The following is a 19323-nucleotide window of genomic DNA, read 5'->3' on the forward strand; positions in this document are numbered from 1 at the left end:
ATTGATGAGGTTATAGTCATACCAAATTTCGCGGCGCTACGCGCCGCGGTTTTCCCGCTATTCGCGAAAAACCTCAGGGGGGGCGGATATCCGCCCCCCCGTCGGTGCGCGGGTTTAGGATACGAGAGATACCCGGCAGGGACGAGCGTAGTTAGCATGCTAACGGGGGGGGGGGGGGGATAATCCAGGTACACCTTCGAGTCAATAGCCTTCGAGCTCAGTCCCTGTGGTCTGTATGGGCCAATGAATAGGTACTTAGACGGGAAGAAACATTGTTTTACGGTAGCCATATTATCAATGGAGCTGATTTTAACACTCGCCAACATTAGCTATTCTGCTCCTTTAACAGCACAGTGGGTTACGACCACCATCACATTTGGACCTCATTAAGCTAGAACTTTGTGAAAAAAACGAGGGTGTTCATACTTCATAAGAAGGAAGGTCAGGGCCAGGGGTGCCTATTTTACGTCTGAAGTCAACCGCTGATCTCACTTTAATGTCACTGACTTTAAACGTCATTTTTTGTTTAATGACTTCCAAAAATAAAGCGGTCGGAAGACTTAATAACGATAACAATACGTTTGTCGTTTGTCATGTCCAGATGAGTTGAATGGATTTACGTTTTTCTGGGAATAGGTTAAGGTCAAGGTTAATCCCGAGTGAATTTAGATGACCTCGGATGACCTTGACACCAAGCTGGGCAGAAAAGCACTCTTGATCGCTGGAAGTCGACCTACAAAGTTATAAAGAAACGACCTGCGTGTCATAGAACGAAAAGTGCCGAAACCCGGGATCGAACCGGGGACCTTTAGATCTTCAGTCTAACGCTCTCCCAACTGAGCTATTTCGGCAGCGGGCATTGTCGTGTTCAAAAGTTGTTCAAATAAGAATTGGTATAACAAAGGACAATGATGACGTAACGTCCAACCCAACTCAGGCTCGATATGACGATACTACGCTTGACTTGCTCAGCCGCTCAGGAATATGTAGAGTCCACCACAGGCCTGACGCGTCTGTTTCAGGTGTGATATGACTGGCGGTAGCCCATAATACATACGTCTGACGGGGTTCAGCAAAGGAAGCCACTCGATATCAAAGCCCATAAGGGGGTCCATTTTTATGCCTGAGAGGGCCCAGGCCTTTGAGAACTCATTGAGGTCTACGACTCGGCCCTTCTCGTGCGTGATACCTTGTGACGGTTTGGCGCGATCTAGATGGGCCGGGAAATGCTCTGTGACTGCTCTCGTCTTTGGGTACAGCGTCAGCCCCCGGCGCGATTCGCTGGGCCGTTCGCTTACAATGGGGTCCGAGCAGATATAGGTATGAAGCAGTTTTGTTATCGACACAAACAAAAAGGAGGACGAAGCAATTAATGACCAAATCCAACATTCATTTAACTTAACATCATTCATCATTCACAAGCATTCATTATAACCCACTGTTCACCGTGGCTGCAAAAGCTAGGCACAGACTTAGATATTTTTGACAGCTTTAGAACTGTTGTGTATTGTTGCCGTTTTAACACGCGCACTGCAGGGGGGGTTGTTTTCAACCCCCCCCCCCTGTGGTTTTTCGCAAATCGCGAGAAAACGGCGGCGCGTAGCGCCGCCAAATTTTGCATACCTGTTCTCCCAACTTTTGCACACCTTGAGTAAAAATTTTGACCCCAGGTGACCTATGGTCAGGTCACCAGGTCAGGTCAAGTGACCCTACCTCGAAACGTAAATTTCGAAGTTTGCAATCCCACCAAGCCCACAGTTGTTGAGAATAGGGTTGTATACGACTCAATCAATAGCAATCAATTCAATCACGACAAATTTGGGAAACCAATCAAATCAATCAAGTCAGAGCAGTTTTCGGGAATTGATTCAATCGACTCAAACGCGACAATGAAAGGAATCAATCAACTCAATCAAACGACTCAAACCAAGATATACATTAGGTTTTTTGCCCCACCAACTTGGAAAAGTGTCCATAGCAGTCTGGTGTACCTACCTACCTACCTACAGAAGAAACAAAAATATTGTCATTTAAAATTATAAATTGCCATGCCATTCAAAGTTTCTATGTAATAAGGAAGGATACCTAGTGATGGACAGGTGGATCATGATATTGAGGTTCAATGGGTAGAATTGGAGCAGAAGTTTCATTTAATGGGTGCAAAATAACCCAGTAGTTGACTTCAACAAACGCCCCTTAACCCAAATCACCACCTTTCACCTAAAAGTTGTCAATTTAATTTTGGCCATATTCCAGCTAAGTCATCAGGCCATCTACCCCATGTAAAGCCCCCGTCTGTCTCTTATGTGAGTTATGCGGAGCTCTTCTGAATTGAACCCTGAACATAATGAACCTAGCTAGGTTACATGCCACACTGACACCATATTGATATGAAAGTGTTGAAAATGTGCTATAAATTTGACAACTTCATTAGGTATGCTTTATGAAGACAGCAGGAAATCAGGTAGGTACCTTCTTACCTGCCTAGATGTGTCACTGGCTACCAACAGTACCAACGAAGGTAGATAGGTTATATGTGAAGAATTCAAAACATTTTATTGCAATACAATTTGAAACTGTTAGGCCTGGGGGATAGGGATGAGCATTAAAAATATATTTAAAAGGAAATGGAAAGGACAGGGACTCTGGAACCACAGGATAAGTTAAGGACAAAGGAAGAAGAACAAGGAAAATTAAATGCCGTTGGTGCGACTGCGAAAAAACAAAGAAAACGTTTTGCCAAGAAGTATGCTAAGCTTTTATAAATCCTTATTCTACGTCTTTTGATTTTTTGATAAGATGAAGGAAAGTCCGGCGCAACCACTTCGCCACCCGGGTTGTGTCGGACTGGAACGCTCTACCAGAGGAAATCGTCTGCTCGCCATCGACCAATATTTTCAAGAACCGGCTGGACAAGCACTGGACGAACTATGCCTTCGTCGTTCCACAATAGTGAAGACTGTTGACGCTACCCGAGCTCTCTACGACGGATCCACCGGGCAATCCTAGTGCCTTCAATGATCCCCAAATATCAGGTATCAGGTATCAGGTATGACGTCATTGATTATCATGTAGTATGGTATATCATCATAAAATAAATCGGTTGTACAACACCAATTTCGTTTTAATTATTATTTAATTTGAAATAAAACCACTTAATAAATATTCGGTAAAATATTTTAAGGAAAATGAAATATATTAAATACATATGTTATGCCTAGGCTCTCAGGAGAAAAGGATCAACAAACGTTCTGCTGCAAATTAAACAATGCAGCAAATTAGCTATTAATGTAAACGTAATTAGCGAGACGAAAACGGCGCTTTTGTTTCAGTTATTTTTGTAGGGGTTTCAGATATTTATAGAGTTCAGTGGGTTGTTTCTGAGGAGATGTGGAGATGTGAATTAGTAATGAATCACACTTTATTAGTATATAGGGCCTTGCACTTTATCATCTGGATTAAAAAAAAAGTTTCCTGCTGAGTGCAGAAAGGTAGGTAGGTGCATCGCCAGGTTCTATCACAGGATTGGAGCAGTTATTGCAGTTGAAAGTCAAAGTTGGCTGTTCATGTTTAGGCCCTGTTCTTTATTTGGCCATCTACCCCATATTGCAGTTGTGATGACAAGCAGTTTTCAGTGTAGTTTTGTGATCTTTGATGTCATCAATTGGTGTCATTATTTTTCGTCAACTAAAACTTATTTCAACTTTCCATTCAATCGACTCAATCATACGAGTCACTCTAATTTTCGGGAATCAAATCAGTCAACCAGTCGCTAAAGTCAAACGAGTCAGTCAACCAGTCATCTCGAAAAGTCAATCGACTCAATCCAATCAACTCAAAATACGCGTTGAATCAAATCAATCAATTCAATCGACTTGATTGGTATACAACCCTGGTTGAGATATGATCTTGAAACCCACAGGAAATAGTAAAGTCATCACGAGCTACAACTTGTATATCTCGGAATTTTTATATCGATGACCTAAGGTCAGGTCATTTTTGCGACCGGCCCATTATAAGTCAATGGGAGAAATTTCAACTTACTCTGAATGCCATCCTATGACTTCAATACGCTCAGGATCATAGTATTACAGGTCCCTGTTGGTGATTTCATCGAAACATATCACTTATGACCTTTGGAAGGTGATCTCCAGGTCATCTTAGGTCACCTGAGGTCACCAGCGGTTTTTCTTCAGTAACTTGAGATTGAATAGAGATAGAGACTCCGTTCGACGTTTATCGTGTTTTTCTCGTCAATGTGGATCGAATGATATGCAACATGACCTATTTCGGTCAGGTCATGACCTTGACCTGAGGTCAATTTTCAACTTGACCTTTCGAGGTCATATTATATATCATTCGATGCGCCTTGACGAGCTAAGAACGATGGCGTTCGAATCGATCCTCTGTCTTGTGTGCAAGACAAGTTATTCAAGAAAAACTACCGCGAAATTCCTGTTGTGAAAATCGTAACATTTTGTCTTCGGTGACCTCTGGTGACCTCGTTTTTGACCTGACCCAAAAATGATCTTAGTATTTCTTGTAGATCTCATCTCAACCTATCCAACGCCGTTTACCGCTTGTCGCTACGTTGCGCCGTTTTTGAGATCTCAGGGGAGTTGTTTTCAACCCCCCCCCCCCCCCTGCAGTTCGTGTTCGGCTCAGACCCGCTGCAGTGCGCGTGTTAAACAAAGTTGATGCCTAAACAGTCCTTTCGCGATAGCTCATTACTGCACTGTTGCATGCTTAATTTTCGTCATTGGCCAGCAACAAGGCATCCAACCTTCTTTGATACTAGACATTGTGCACAAGCTGATCTTTCAGGAGCCAAGGACGGTGAAATTGGCTTTCCATGCCATGAGGCAGTTATTGTCATCGCACACGCTTACACAGAAGGCATCCATGTTTACGAGCGAGCGAGCGCAGCGAGCGAGCGAGTTCATACTGAATTAAGGGAAAATCCTGATTATGAGCGGCCGGACGTGGGGACGCTCTTCAAAAGCTAATATCTTAGGAACGGGACATCCGATTGACAAGCGGTCTTCTTTACTGAATGTCACTTGGACGTAAAAGTTCTGTGGTGTGATGGCCACCATGCGTTCTTGCCAACCACCGCACGTGGCGCGTGGTAAAGCTGGACATTTTTTAACCTTCCAGGCGGTGGGGGGGCATTTTTTTGCCCCCCCCCCTTTAGTTTTTTCGATATATCTCGAGAACCGCTGCGCCGATCGTCACCAAACTTTCGGTACCCTCCCGGGAGCAGCTAGCGCACATGGTGACCAAAAATTTTTCCAAAGGCTATGATAGGTTGGCCGCTAATGACGTCAGAGTGACGTCATTTTTGCCATTTTCGACCCAAAAAAAAGGTTTCGCGGGAAGAGCTGTCAGGCCTACAGCTTTAGAGATATAGAAAAATGTTTCAACATAAAAGGTGTAGAATTGAAAGGGCTACAAAACTGCTATTTCGGTTTTTCGAATTTTTTGGATTTTGACCCCCAAAAATCAAAAAATAGATTTTTTGAATATAATAGCCAAAAAAATCCAAAACGTTTTTTGAATTTCGAAAAAACCGGAATATATGTGATAGTCCCTACCACCTTCTACCTACATACCAAATTTGAGATCGATACCTCTTTTTTTTGGCCAAGTTATAGCGAAAAAAACTGTTCAAAATTGATGACGTCAAATTTTCAAACTCAATTTTTAGCAATTCTAGACCTCGTAGCGCAAAACAAAGACCACCATTAGACTCCCCGTGACGAGCTGCATCGAATCGATACACATTTTATGCAAAAATATCAACTTTGAAATTTGACCTTTTTTGACCTGACCTTGACCTGACCTCCAGCAGAAAGTGACCTAAACCGTACCTGATGGTCTTATAACCAACACCATTGAGTTGGAAATGAAAAAACTGGCCATAAAACATGCATCGCATAACCTTAGTAAAGTTGGGCTCATGTGGTGACCCTTGGTGACCTTTGGTGACCTGACCTGTGACCTGACCTGGTATGACCAGTGACCTCTAATAGCAACATATGTACTAGACAAATGACGCCTTATCGCTTATTTTCGACAAAATGCGTTTTACTCGGTGTTATAGCGCTTTCCCTAGAAGCCCCGTGAACGGTGAAACAATTTATCTTTGACCTGACCTGTGACGTCATCGGTGACCCTGAAGTCAATGAAATTTGGTTTCCCTTGACAAATTTGACAGGGCTATCGAACGCCGTTTGAATTTTCCGGATCCGTCCAGAAGTTTCGGAGATACGGGGGGGCAAAAAAGTGCCCCCCCCCCCCCACCGCGCGGAAGGTGGCTGGTAGGCCCACCGCCTGCCGGGTGGGCCTACCAGCCGGCAGGCGGTGGGCCCACCCGGCAGTCCCCAAAATTGCAATCCCCAAAATTGCAACCTCAATAATGGCACAACGGTTGGGCCGATTGAATTGAAACTCGGTACACAGTTAGGTCTCTATCAGATAATTCATCTGCATGTGTTAAAGGGACTATCCCACTTTCTAAAATGTTGTTAAAACCAGTTAAATTGTGCCCGACTTTATAGATTGGATGACCAGGAACACGGTTCTGGCATTTATTTTTCATTAAACATCTTAGGCTTCCCATATTCCAAACACAAACTTTCAAATATGTGACGTCACAGCCCAAAATTACCTCCTTCCCCAGGCCACATTACTGTCATAAAGCTGATTCTTTTTACTCTGTAGGCACCGCAACAAAGTTCAGACCAAGTTTTAAGCGATTTTTCAACGAACAAACCCATTTAAATCAGAATGACTAAACGAGGTGACGTCACACTAACGGTCGCTCCATGTTGAAGATAGGGCCTTGTACAAGGCCCATTTTCAAATGAAGGGAACGAATTTCTTCAACACCAAGAGGCCGCGGGGGTTGCAACCTAGATAGATAGTGGTTTCTGAACCTCGCCGCAAACTTGGCTATCTCAACTCAAACCCCATGTTAAAGGTGGGATAGTCCCCTTAAAGGGACTATCCCACCTTCTAAAATGTTGTTAAAACCAGTTAAATTGTGTCCGACTTTATAGATTGGATGACCAGGAACACAGTTCTGGCATTTATTTTTCATTAAACATCTTAGGCTTCCCATATTCCAAACACAAACTTTCAAATATGTGACGTCACAGCCCAAAATTACCTCCTTCCCCAGGCCACATTACTGTCATAAAGCTGATTCTTTTTACTCTGTAGGCACCACAACAAAGTTCAGACCAAGTTTTAAGCGATTTTTCAACGAACAAGCCCATTTAAATCAGAATGACTAAACGAGGTGACGTCACACTAACGGTCGCTCCATGTTGAAGATAGGGCCTTGTACAGGGCCCATTTTCAAATGAAGGGAACGAATTTCTTCAACACCAAGAGGCCGCGGGGGTTGCAACCTAGATAGATAGTGGTTTCTGAACCTCGCCGCAAACTTGGCTATCTCAACTCAAACCCCATGTTAAAGGTGGGATAGTCCCTTTAAGGTTGGGGTGCTACTGCACGTGCGCACGTGCAGGGGGCGCTCCCAGATCTCGAGAACGGCTGGGCCGATTGCGCTCAAATTTGGTACACGGTTGGGGACCAGTTAGTAGGGTGCCGTGCAAAAGTCAGCTTGGACCCCGCTTGCACGTGCGCACGTGCAGAATGCCGCTTCCAGATCTCAGGAACGGCTGGGCCGATTGCGTTCAAATTTGGCACACCGCTAGCGACCGGTTCGAAGGGTGCTTTGCACAAGCCCGTTGGAAGTACCCTCTCGCCCTTGGATGGATGCCTGTCGCGCCCAGGCGCCTACTAGAATTGCCAAAAATGCTCGTGCTCGTAACTATATAGAATTGCCAAAAATTGAATTTGAAAATGTGTTTGAAAATGTCAGTTCATGCTTTGACATTACATTACGAGCCCGTTGGAAGTACCCTCTCCCCATGATGCTTACACAGAAGGCATCCATGTTAGGTACCTAAAGAGATGTCTAAGCACCTCAAAGCACGCGTGCATTTATGTTATGAGACTGATCAGTATTTACTGTATACAGTAAACGTGTTATAACACACAACTATTATACAGCGCTAAGGCAAACCAACTCAGGAATCCAACGACGGGAGCGCACTGACTTAGTTCTCACTAGATCAGAACAATCCTGTGCTTTCAAGGGCGACGATAAATCTGTTTTCTCGTGTGTTGTTCGCGTTCCGCCTTTTCCAGGGCGCCTGGGCACGACAGGCATTCCAAGACGGCGTCCTCAAATATGGCGCAGCGTTCGCGGCGCGATTGTCACTCACAGCGCGGCGCATTGTGCGCAAATTAGCCATTGTCGGGCACCGGCGGGGAGAGCCTGGACTGAAAGGGTTCGGGTGTCGTCTGGGTACACCCAACTCCACCCCCTCCGCTGCAGTGGTCGATATGTGGTCAGGCCAGACAGTCGCGGCATTGGAGCTAATTTTCCCGGTGTCAAAACCAATTATCGACATTCTGAACTGGGGTGCGTGCCTGAAATTCCGAAGAAGGGTTTTCGTGAAAGGCAAGCGTCTGAGGCTTCTGTTGTTGTGAGTTGTGAACTATTTTTTGTTCAATTGATGATAGCTTGTTGTGGACCACATGACGCATACCGCCAGCTGAGCAGTCATTTATCTGGCCTTGTCTGGCAGTTATATTGTGCAGCATTTACCTTCCTCTTTATAACTTCTCAGTTTCATTGTTATGCTCTGTCATCTCTTGGCTCGTTATTGGCCTTTGCCCATTACCCGTGCTATCATGACCGTTTAAACACCATGATGCTTCCACAAGGTCAGAGATCAGTGTCGTCAAACAAGTTTTACTTCAATTCAGCTCGGCAGTGGTCATTAGCTTGTGCATTGCAATGGTATGAAAGTAAAAATGATGCGAGTGTAATTTTAGTGACGCACTATAGTACGCGAGAACTTACAAATTTGCACAAATCAAAGCTGCATAAGTGCACAATTAATCATGGAACGAATTTGAATAATTGAGTTTTGCACCCTACAACCCATGCTGTGCTTGCCAGGAACAGCACTTCGCCCGTTCGGAGGTTCACAAATTCCGCCGTACCCTGATCCCTCCTCCATTCATCACAGCACTATATGGGCCGTGCAGAGCACATGGCGGCTAGCCGGCCGCCAGAACCAATGTTTACCATACTCACGGTGCCCAGATTCGCCGCGGCTCATCATTTATTAGCCGCGTAACCGGCCAGTAGCTCCACGCCGGCGTTTTTAACGATGGCGATCGCTGACTGCTCGCGTTCTGACACCCTCACCGCCTCTGACAAAGCCAGGCACGCCGATGACGGTGATCGGACCGCGCTCGGCCAGCGGGGTCTTTGATCGGCGGCAAAACAGGTGTTCAGTGGGTAATGGTGCCCAGCGGGCGGGCCACAACACAGAGAGGCGGTCCGCCGCGCAGGCCCGGGGAGGGAGGTGGGACTCGCACTGGTCAGAGGGCGCCCGCCCGGCTACGGAACCGGCCCCTTCCGATGCATGCAGCTCCCCGACTGATCTGAAGGACGCCGGAAAGTCTAGACAATTATGTTCATCGAGTTATGGGCAGAACAATATGTGTTTACTGAGAGCGTCGACGCTGAGAGGTTTACATGGCTGAAGCCAACGCCAAGCACATCAGTATGACCGTCATGCCTATATGGATCTCCTTCCCAAGAGAATTGCTACTTGACGATGATATGGTGGCTCATTTTCCTTCCTCCTGATCCCACGTCTGATCCTACTATAATCCCCGGACTTCCTCAGCGGAAGCTCACGAGCCACCCACCGCATTTAAATGCGTATTGTGCCACGCCGCGCCGCCAAACGATGAGAGCGCCTCGCTGGCTGCTCCTATGGGAACGCACCCACGAGCGCCCGATGACTCGAAACAATGGCGACCGGCTCCTCCGCTGGTGTGGAACCGATCCGGTGGGACAGGAACCTGTCCGGAACCGGGCTGCGGTGGGCGTCCACCTCACAGTCCGGAACATGTCTCACGGACGCCCGCGAGGCGCCCAGGACCGTGGGTCTGCCGGCGCGGCGCCCTCGGCTGCAGGGAACGCCGGCCGTCTCTGCCCTGCGGCAACGACAGACGCATGACTGACGTCGGAGCCGCCCCGGCTAATGGAGCCGGATTTCCGATCACAGCCTGATGGGCAGAGGCTGCCACGGCGCGACGGTACGCGTCATTTGTATGTGACACGTCGCGCAGAGCCAGACCGGCCAAAGCCGACAGGCGTGCAGCGTGTGTCGGTAATGCGATATACTGACATGCGGATGCCTGCTTTTTTCGGCTGCATATGATATACACATAGTCGCCTTATTTATTAGTTTGGGCATTAGGTATAAAGTTGCATTTACGCATGTTTAGATATTAAATTTTGATTTATTGACGAGAGTGGTTATGCAACTTAGGTGTTATATAAAATATCACTACCGTTAGAGTTCTTTGAACCTTGTCTTATATTATCCAGAAGACCTTCTAAAGAAACGTCCAATTATCTTCCTACTGAATATGCCTACGTAACCGACTTATCTGCAACCCTCCCTGTTTCCCTTTTCAGTGACATTTCGCAGACATATGCGTAGATAACCCCTGCAACACGATATACTAACTTACGTGTCCTAGCCTCTATCGGCGTCTGCTAACCGCCCCCTCTGCACGCGCCGCTGCACCCCTCCCCCCTCCCCTGCAGAGGGGGACCGCATTCCTCTGCGGGCCGTTCGTGCAAGGCCGGCCGGCCGTTCGCCCCGGGGCAGTTGTCTCGTGCGCGGCTGCTGCGGTCCGCGCCTGGGGCGTGCCCTCGGGGCAGTCAGCTGACGACCACCAGCTGACGGATGCTGGATAGCCTCGGGATAGGGGTGGACGGAGGATGACCCGACGGAGTCTGGGCGCTGGGCAGGCCCTCAGTGAATGGTCCCGTCGAGGATGGAGATGGAGATGACTGTGAGGCTGGGTGGTGGACCTTTGGTTGGTCTGGAGGCCTCTGGTTCTTAGCTGCTGAGCATGGATCACGAATTGCAAGCATGTCCAATGCCCATTCATTTTAAAGGGTGGCCTTTCCGTCATTGTGTCAAGTGCCAACAGTGAAGACTTAAAGCAATCTTTAGCAATATTTGATGTCTTTGAATAATTGATAGAGCCGGTAAGACATGCCCAGTTACAAGGGACATAGAAGTAAGGTTGGAAGAGTCAGAATCATTCTTACCGACACCATTGAAAGTAAGTCTGTAACCAGGCAACCGTGGTGCAAGATGTGACCGTTTTCACCAGTCCGAACATTCGTCCTTGCCAGTTCTTTTTTGCAAGTATCTTAACGTCATAAGCCACAAGTTCACAAGCCCTCTGTGCCCAGCCTCATCACAACAGCCATGCAAGCTTATTTTTAGCTGAACTTGCACTGGAACGTGACCTTGCAGGTGCCTCAGAGTTTCCATAACGAACTACCGCGGTAGGGGCCGCATCATCCTGCAGAACGGGTCGCGTTCCTCGCAGATCACAGCCGGAAACTGCCTACATATTCATGAGCTCCGCTCATAGGACCGTTCCCGTTTTAATGGCCGACCTCGGAGGTGCTGCCGAGCAAGCACAAGTAGAGTCTCATCATTAGCAAACAACGCCGGCGAGCCCACAGTTCAAAGGCAACACCGCCGGACGCTCCGGTGAGATCCGGTTTTGTTTTTAAACGAGGAATCACGCTAGACTGCAGGGACGGATGTGTTTGGCTAGACCCTGTGCCGACAAAGGCTGTCGGCATTTATTTAGAATTTGCTCAATGTGGAAATTGTATCGTATAAATGTCTATTTTCGAAAAGGACCGTGTTTGTGGTTGCGGAAAAAATAAACATAGGGAAACCGCATTGATTTCAAACATGCAAACTTTCGCAAATTTTCACAGGCCTATCGACTTCTGCCACACACAAAAAACGCCCATAACGCACCAAATACCATGTCCGGAAGCCGTAACAGCTTTCAGTCAGACAATGCATGTGACATCGATTTAATTCGAAATTCCAATCAAACGGTGCTCATTGTTCTTGACTGGTGTTCCCGTTGTCACATCATCTAATCTCGCCCTCGTTCGTTCGTCGTTCTCATAGCTCTAATTCGAAATCACTCTCCCTTCCTGGCCACGCTCGCGCTGTTCAGTTATCCCACTCCCAGCGATGGCCCGCCATAATCCGCCACTTCCTCACCGTCTGAGAAGCCGCCTCTCACTTTCCACTCCTCGTCGGAAGTTTACCGATTTCCGACTTCAGAACTGGTGACCTCAGGTGACCCGGCGGCGCCGAATGTCACACAGTTTACTCTCTCTAAGCGCCCAAACGAGCGAATTTCGTTGCGCCAGAGTTCATACCAGCACTTCCGTAAACCCCTTCCAGCTATACCAGACAATTCATAACGCACCGTTCCCTTCACATGCTCACTCAAACACCACCTGACTGACCGACTCTGTCTTCAGCTTCCATCAATCTTTAACCGCTGGCGGCGGTGACGTCACCATCCTGTGCTGCCATATCCTCAGGGCATACCGCGGTCCCTACCCGAGGGGGCGGAAGGAGCCGGTGCCGCCCAGCCGGCCCGCGGCAGTGCGCCGCGATGAGCGCAACAGCGCAGTAATGACTGCCGCACGCGCCAGAGGAATCTGGTAGCCCTGTAATCTCGGTGTGGAGGGGCCAAATGATCAACTGCTCATCAAGCCAGGGATGCTGACGATGTTCCCTTGGCTGAAACACGTCTGCCTTCCTCACCACACGGTCGAAACTGAAATGTCGTAGTTGCCGGAGTAACATTCTCGTTCAGTTGGAGCTGTGTGAGTTGGGCGTCGCTCTGCCTTCCTCGGACCATGTGAGCTGCCTGGCCGGACAGTTTGGGAGCGCGGTGAGATATGGTGAGCGTGGGGTGAGTTATGGTGAGAGTGCTGCAGCGGAGGTGGCCTCATTAGTGATCGGGGCGGGGTCGACGCCAGTTGGGGTGGCCAGTGAAGCCTAGGTGACGTATGGGATTAGCGACCTACAACTGATCAGACCACCCGCGGGGCAATACTGTCCACTGTCAACCAAACGAGCAATGGGAATGAAGCCCCAACTGTCACTTGTTAGTGCTGCGATAGATATCAGCTGAGAGGCCGTAACTATGATTTTCACCTCACGGCTTGAAACATGGTCTTTTTCGTGCCAAACTCCTCAAGTTCGGTGTGACTTGCGAGTGAGCTGTGACATGCATTCATTCAAATATAATGTGGAAGCTCAAGTGGAAAGATTAGTGAAGATGACATAGGCTGCAGCTGCAGCTATATGTATACCGCTTTAACAAATTCAAAGAAATTCCTTACCTTTTGAAGCGCACAAACCATGACGAGGTATGAAAGCATGCAGGACCGGCCAGTGCGGAATGCAGAGCGATCCACTTCGTTCCACCGGTCGTCCGGCCGGGCGGTGACGCTGACTTTACCACGGCTGTGTGTTTTGTGAGGGCTGGGGGAGGCACGAGGGCGGCATTCTGTCACGCTGCCGGCACAAGAGGTATGTTTGCCTCGTTGTAAAGTGGACTTGAGTCTCGGTCAACAGTCGCTGGTAGTACATTCCTTACTGCATGCGGCGACGGTTCGACTCCGGCACATGGAAACTGTTGTAGTCGGTTGGCTCATGGCTGATGTTATGAATGGCTCACTGTCGTTATATGCTATCAAAATATGATTTATATGTAAATGCATGTCTTGTTCAGCGTTTATTTTATATTAATGGTTAAAGCACCATATGCAATGAGCTATGGCTTTAGCTGCCTTGAAATTCTTGCCATGAATTGTTATGGCGTAATGACTTAACCCTCGCCCATGTAGGGGGGGGGTTGGTGCAACCCCCCCTGAGGTTTTTCGGAAATAGTGCAAAAACGGCGGCGCGCAGCGCCGCCAAATTTTGGGTACCTTATGGGGCAAACCTTGCGCATCTTTTGATAAAAAAAAATTTGACCGGGTCATGTCGGGTCACGGAGTTATGACGTCACAAAGGGAACAGCCTCCGGCCGGATTTTCACAAACTGAGTGCCAACGCCCGAGGTTTCCTGCCGGTGGTACGGACATCGGTTGATGGATCGTGATGAAACTTCCCATGCATAGTTGAGGCAAGTATTGGTTATCATATGGTATAAGAAACTTGACCGGGTCAGGTCAGGTCACGGAGCTATGACGTCACAAGAGGAACAGCGTCCGGTACTATTTTTGAAAAGCGCCCGAACCACTATTTTGCTAATTCTTGTCACCTCAATGGGAATATGCAGCAATATTAGCTTCTATAGGGAGCAAATGGACCTTCCAAATCCAAAAATACAATCAGATTTCAAAAATTTAAATTTTGATTTTTCGAATTTCTGCCTCCGACTGTGACCTTGTCGACTTCCGGCGCTCCCAACGCGCCATTTTTAGAGCTAGGGAAACGAAATACATACCAAACGATAGAGAATTGATCAAGGAACACGATAGTGAAGGTTTCAAGTCGATATCTCCCACCGTTTTGCCGCAATCGCCGCGGAAAGTTGAAAAAAGTCTATTTTTCCGAAAATTTGACCTTTGACCGGTCAAAAGTAGGTCAAATGTTGACCTAGGACCAAAAAATATACCACCAATCGCGAGATCTCGTTGAGAGCAATCCGTTGGTTTTTTCCGCTAAGCTCTACGACGCTCCGTTTTCAAACGCCAAGGGGGGGGGTCGCACCAACCCCCCCCCCCCCCCTGCATGGGCGAAGGTGGCAGATCGCCGTTTACGGGCGAGGGTTAAAAAGCAATTTTCCGTGTTCGAGCGGATTGTTAGGTGTTCAACAAATAATTGGTATTTTTGCTTAGAATTGTTCCTTGTAACATAAGCTTTAAAAAAATGTCAATTTCCGTATGCGGCAGACAGACTGTTGTAACTCAGTAAAGAAGTGTGCTGCCACCTTAACAGAGTCGGTCTTCAGACAAAGAACATCTCGGGAGCATGAATACGAGACAGAACATTATTCAGCAGTTAGGTACTCTGCTTCTTTATGGGAAGTGTTTCTGGGATATCACAATGCTCGAGGACTAGAAACCTCCGTTTTGAGAACGTGAGACTGCTAATGCCGCTGTCAGTGGACGGTTGAAACAGTCTTGGCAGATGGACTTGACTGATAGATGAAGGCATTGCATTGCAAGCTGATCTCATTCGATTCGAAAGCACCAATTCTATGAACTCACACTGGATGTAATTGTGTCTATATAGCTTTGGAAGACGGGCCTGGAAGACGAGCTACAACGGAATGCGAGCATTTCGCCCACATTTTGCGGGCGGGGAGGGAAGAAGTGCTTTTGCGGCGGAAAAGCGGGACGAACGGCGAGTTGAGAGCGATATGCTCGTATAATCAATGCATTTCAAAGGGAGGAGCAAGATGTGATTTGCATGCTAGTGCCATGTGTCTCGGCTTTTAGTGCTTTTCATTTCCACAATTTTGTTAATTGATAGAAGGGTGCGGCTTGTTTTTGCCTCCAAAAAAGTATTTTTGTAAAAAACTACATAAATTGAATGCATTTAGCCATAAAGTAGAACACATGTGCAATCATATAAAAATGTACATGACCATAAACATGACAACACACAAAGCATTACGTTAAACACAGTCTTGCAAAAAGTAAGGGTAGGTACTGCATCAAGCTAAACAATGCAGTCTCTGAAGTTTTATCGCTTCCCTTGTCAAAGCAGTCAGTCGTCACTGCCATTCAGAAAGTCCTCCGTAAAAACAGGCTGCTTCAACTGCTGCCCTCGAGCACGTCCAAGGGCCGTGGTCTCGGCGCTAATTGGTCAATTGGAGCTGGCGTTGTTTGGTCCGAGGACCATCGGCAGTTTGGGTGGTCCCGGACCGAGAGACCGCGGCAGCTGCATTGTTGGTCGGTAGCTCGACGTACGTACAATGAAGTGATTACGGCTCGAGTAATTGCTGGTGATGGGATTTTTCAATTGGAAATGTCTGGGTATATGGAAGAACGCCAACAAAGCAAAACCGGGAGCGATTGGAATATGTTACGTGTATACGTGGGCAGGTAAGTGCTAGTCGATAGGTGCAGCATGGAAAAGGACTGGCCTGCTAACCATTCTTTATATAGCAACATGTGTTGCTAAGTGTATGGTGGCCATGGGCCTGCCCGTGCCGGTATCACGCGGCTCGCGCCCGGCGAGAGTCTGCCCGTGAAGGGACGGTAAACAGATCTGTCAGACAACTTTCTGAAAATTGCGTTAGGCGAATACTGGCACATTTTATAGAATAGCACTAATGCCCATTTTGATGCGACATGATTTTATGTCAAGCCATCGTCGTTTTAGAGCGTCAGTCCCGGATTCATAAATTGCTCATCTGTCACCGTTTTTCTGCGCCGCGCAGGAAATGAACGACGATTAAAGCTGTGCGCAGCGCCAAAATTGGCTCCAGTCGGGAGCGCTCCTTTTTGCTGACGGCGAGGGTAGGAGGGGAGAGAGCTGAGGGCGGCAGGGGCAGCGGAGGCGCAGTTTTCTGTCCCGACCACCCGACCACCGGAAATTGCCCCCTCGACCGCCGCCCAGGTCCCGCACGTGCGGGCAATTAACGCCAAACGACAGGGGGCGAACAGCGGTGGGCCCTGTTGACTGTTGTGCCGCCAATCAGTTGGTTCTGCGGTAGGAGGGAGCATGCCATTGAGTAGGCTACATGCAGTGGGCGAAACAAGTTGTTTCAAGACATTAGGTACGAAATTTCCTTCAAATTTCATTGGGGCTTAGCGACTGAAAATGAATTCGTATGGCGTTCTAACTATTTGCCGAAATTAGATAAATGTGTTCTTATAAAAGCAGACAAAGCATGCGTGTATGGGCACAAATGCTTCTCAATATTCAGCAATATCAATACAGGAAGAAAAGGTGCAATTGCAACCACAAATTCCGACTGGCCTACAGTCTCTCGAATTTGATATTTTGGCCCACCCAAGCATTTATTCTCAGCTCTCCCATCCACGTAAAACGGTCCAGGCTAACCATTTCCTGCATACCACATCGCTTTTGAAGCCCATGACTTTATCTAAGGCCTTCTGATCTATTGCTTGGTATGCAAACAACTTTTCCCTCTCGATAGCTTGGGCGATGGCTGGTTGTCAGCTTGTATCTCTCTAGTCAGTGGAGCGCTGCGATCTATGCAGGGTGTTTCAGCCAGGAATAACCAGGCACTCTGAAGGCATGATTCGCCGCGCCCTGGGAGGCGAGTGCCCTGTAAAAACACACCCGGACCGGATGTATTCCCTACGCGCGTGCTGATTTATTTGCTGCTCTCCTGAGAGTGCTCCCCTCCCCCACATGATCTGGAATATCTCACGTCATAGGCGGTGCCAAGCAAACATAAAAGGGGTGCAAAGTGCTAACATTAAAAAATCACACCGACTCATCGCATGAAAACATCTTATATCCTGTTCTGGGTCTTATAACTATTTCAACTCAACTCACCAGCACGTGCGAGTCCTCCCCACTCGCCTCCCTGGGACCGCCTCTGGCCACCATCCGGGACGTCGCGTTCTCCCGACGGAGACGCGCCAGCCGTCACCGGACACCGGGGGACATCAAAGGTAGCGGCGCGCAGCGCGGGGACAGATGGTGCGTCGCCCCGGGCGACAACCCTCCCGGAGATGGAGCAGGCCGTGAATAGGCGACCAAACGGCACGAAAGGTCAAGAGCAAAGGCTCGAAATGCTCTTGATGTCGTTATAGAACCGATGAGTGGCACGTGCTGTGCCGACACGAGGATCGTGTGTGTGTGCGTGGGGAGGGGAGGGGCAGATCCTAGTGAGAGTGGGCGACGCTTGATGGTGATTATAAGCAGCAGCCAGCAAGTGTGGTGCCACACAAATGGAATCTGTCCATGTTAGTGCCAGCACGAGAGCCGTGGATAAGGATCATTCTGCCGAGGAAAAATCTGATTGAGGATTGACGTGTGTACCTACGACATGTGTCGGTCATGTGATCAACGCGAGACTAAAGAACACAAATATGATCTGTCCACACCTATTCCATAGCAACTCGCATGACAACAAAGAGCATGCTCATCGCTCATGTTACCCGACGGATGACAAAAGGCGAGAACTCGCTTTCATCAGGCTGCCTGCCGGTGAGGAGAGATAAAGAACAAGTTTCAGTAATGGTACACGCACTAGCTGAATTCCTTAAAAGACTTTAAAAAAAGAATATCCGTGGCCAAAAGACCGCAAGCTTCTGTGGCCTATGATATCCATCACCACCGGTGCCTAGCGCGGTGAAGGGTGATCATTAGTCATTACTGGATGACAAAGGGGGACAGGGTGCCGGCCCATGCGTCTCTGCGCCACCTGGCTCCCGTCTGCGCTCCGCCCGCGCCTGTCACCGCGGCGAATCGTCCGCACAGCAGGGCTCCCTCGGCTCCCCCGCCAGCTGGTGCCCGCGATGACGTCACTGGTGGTGCTCGGTCACAAGTCACACCTGCTGCTCAGCTGACCGCCGAGTCCAAATACAGCTGCCAGTAGGACGTAATTTGCTGCCGCGTCTTAAAATGGAAGGGAATTCGATTGGATTGGAATTGGTCGCAGCTGTTAGATTGAATAGATCCCTCGGGTGATGTGAGTGGTGATTTGGAGTTCCGGAGTTTTTCGTGCAGTCGCGATTGTTCATTTCGCAGTGCCTGACACTGACCGTAAGCCTGTGTTCGGTTCACAGGCCATGCGTGATGCGGCACCATGCAACGTGCACGTCCAAGGTATTTTAACTCTTCACAAATGTTATATTGCCGTGAACTGCACTCCGGCGGGGCACGGGCTTGTTACGCAGGTCAGCGTGCACTGTGCAGTGTGCGGCATTCAAATACCAAAGGTGTCTTCATTAGCGCGTTGTCAATGCAAGGCGTCATCAGACTGAAACGCAGCTACATCCCATAATTGATTTTACTGACGACATATTTTTATATTTTGATTGAAAGTTCACTTTGCACACTTTGCTTCGATTTATAAAGGTCGCGTTCCAAGCCGCCGTTCTATAAGACGATCATGTCAAGCCGATGCATTCTATAAAATATAAATGCAATATTTTGACGTAACGAAAGCGTTGTGCTGGTTGCGGGTTTGGCACAAGTCATAACCAAGCAGAGCGCAATCCCCACCATACTCTCAGAAATCCCACGAATCCCGTCCCCTCACCAAGGAGCAGGTGGTGTCCGCTGGGGGTGGTGTCCGACGCCGGCCATTGGCCCTCCGGGCGGTGACGTCACACCGTTTAGGGAGTACTCCTCGCGGGTTCCGCCGCGGCCCATC

The 19323-nt window shown here is 48.3% G+C and overlaps 1 non-coding gene across 1 annotated transcript; it reads right to left on the minus strand.

Annotated features, from left to right (window-relative positions):
- Window positions 1–778: 778 nt before the first annotated feature.
- On the minus strand, window positions 779–851 carry Trnaf-gaa. Its single transcript has one exon. It is a non-coding gene; the product is annotated as a tRNA-Phe (tRNA).
- Between the last annotated feature and the right edge of the window lie 18472 nt (window positions 852–19323).

The sequence above is a fragment of the Amphibalanus amphitrite genome, unplaced genomic scaffold (assembly GCF_019059575.1).
Source record: "Amphibalanus amphitrite isolate SeventyFive unplaced genomic scaffold, NRLGWU_Aamphi_draft 000760F_arrow, whole genome shotgun sequence".
Classification (NCBI taxonomy): Eukaryota; Metazoa; Arthropoda; class Thecostraca; order Balanomorpha; family Balanidae; genus Amphibalanus; species Amphibalanus amphitrite.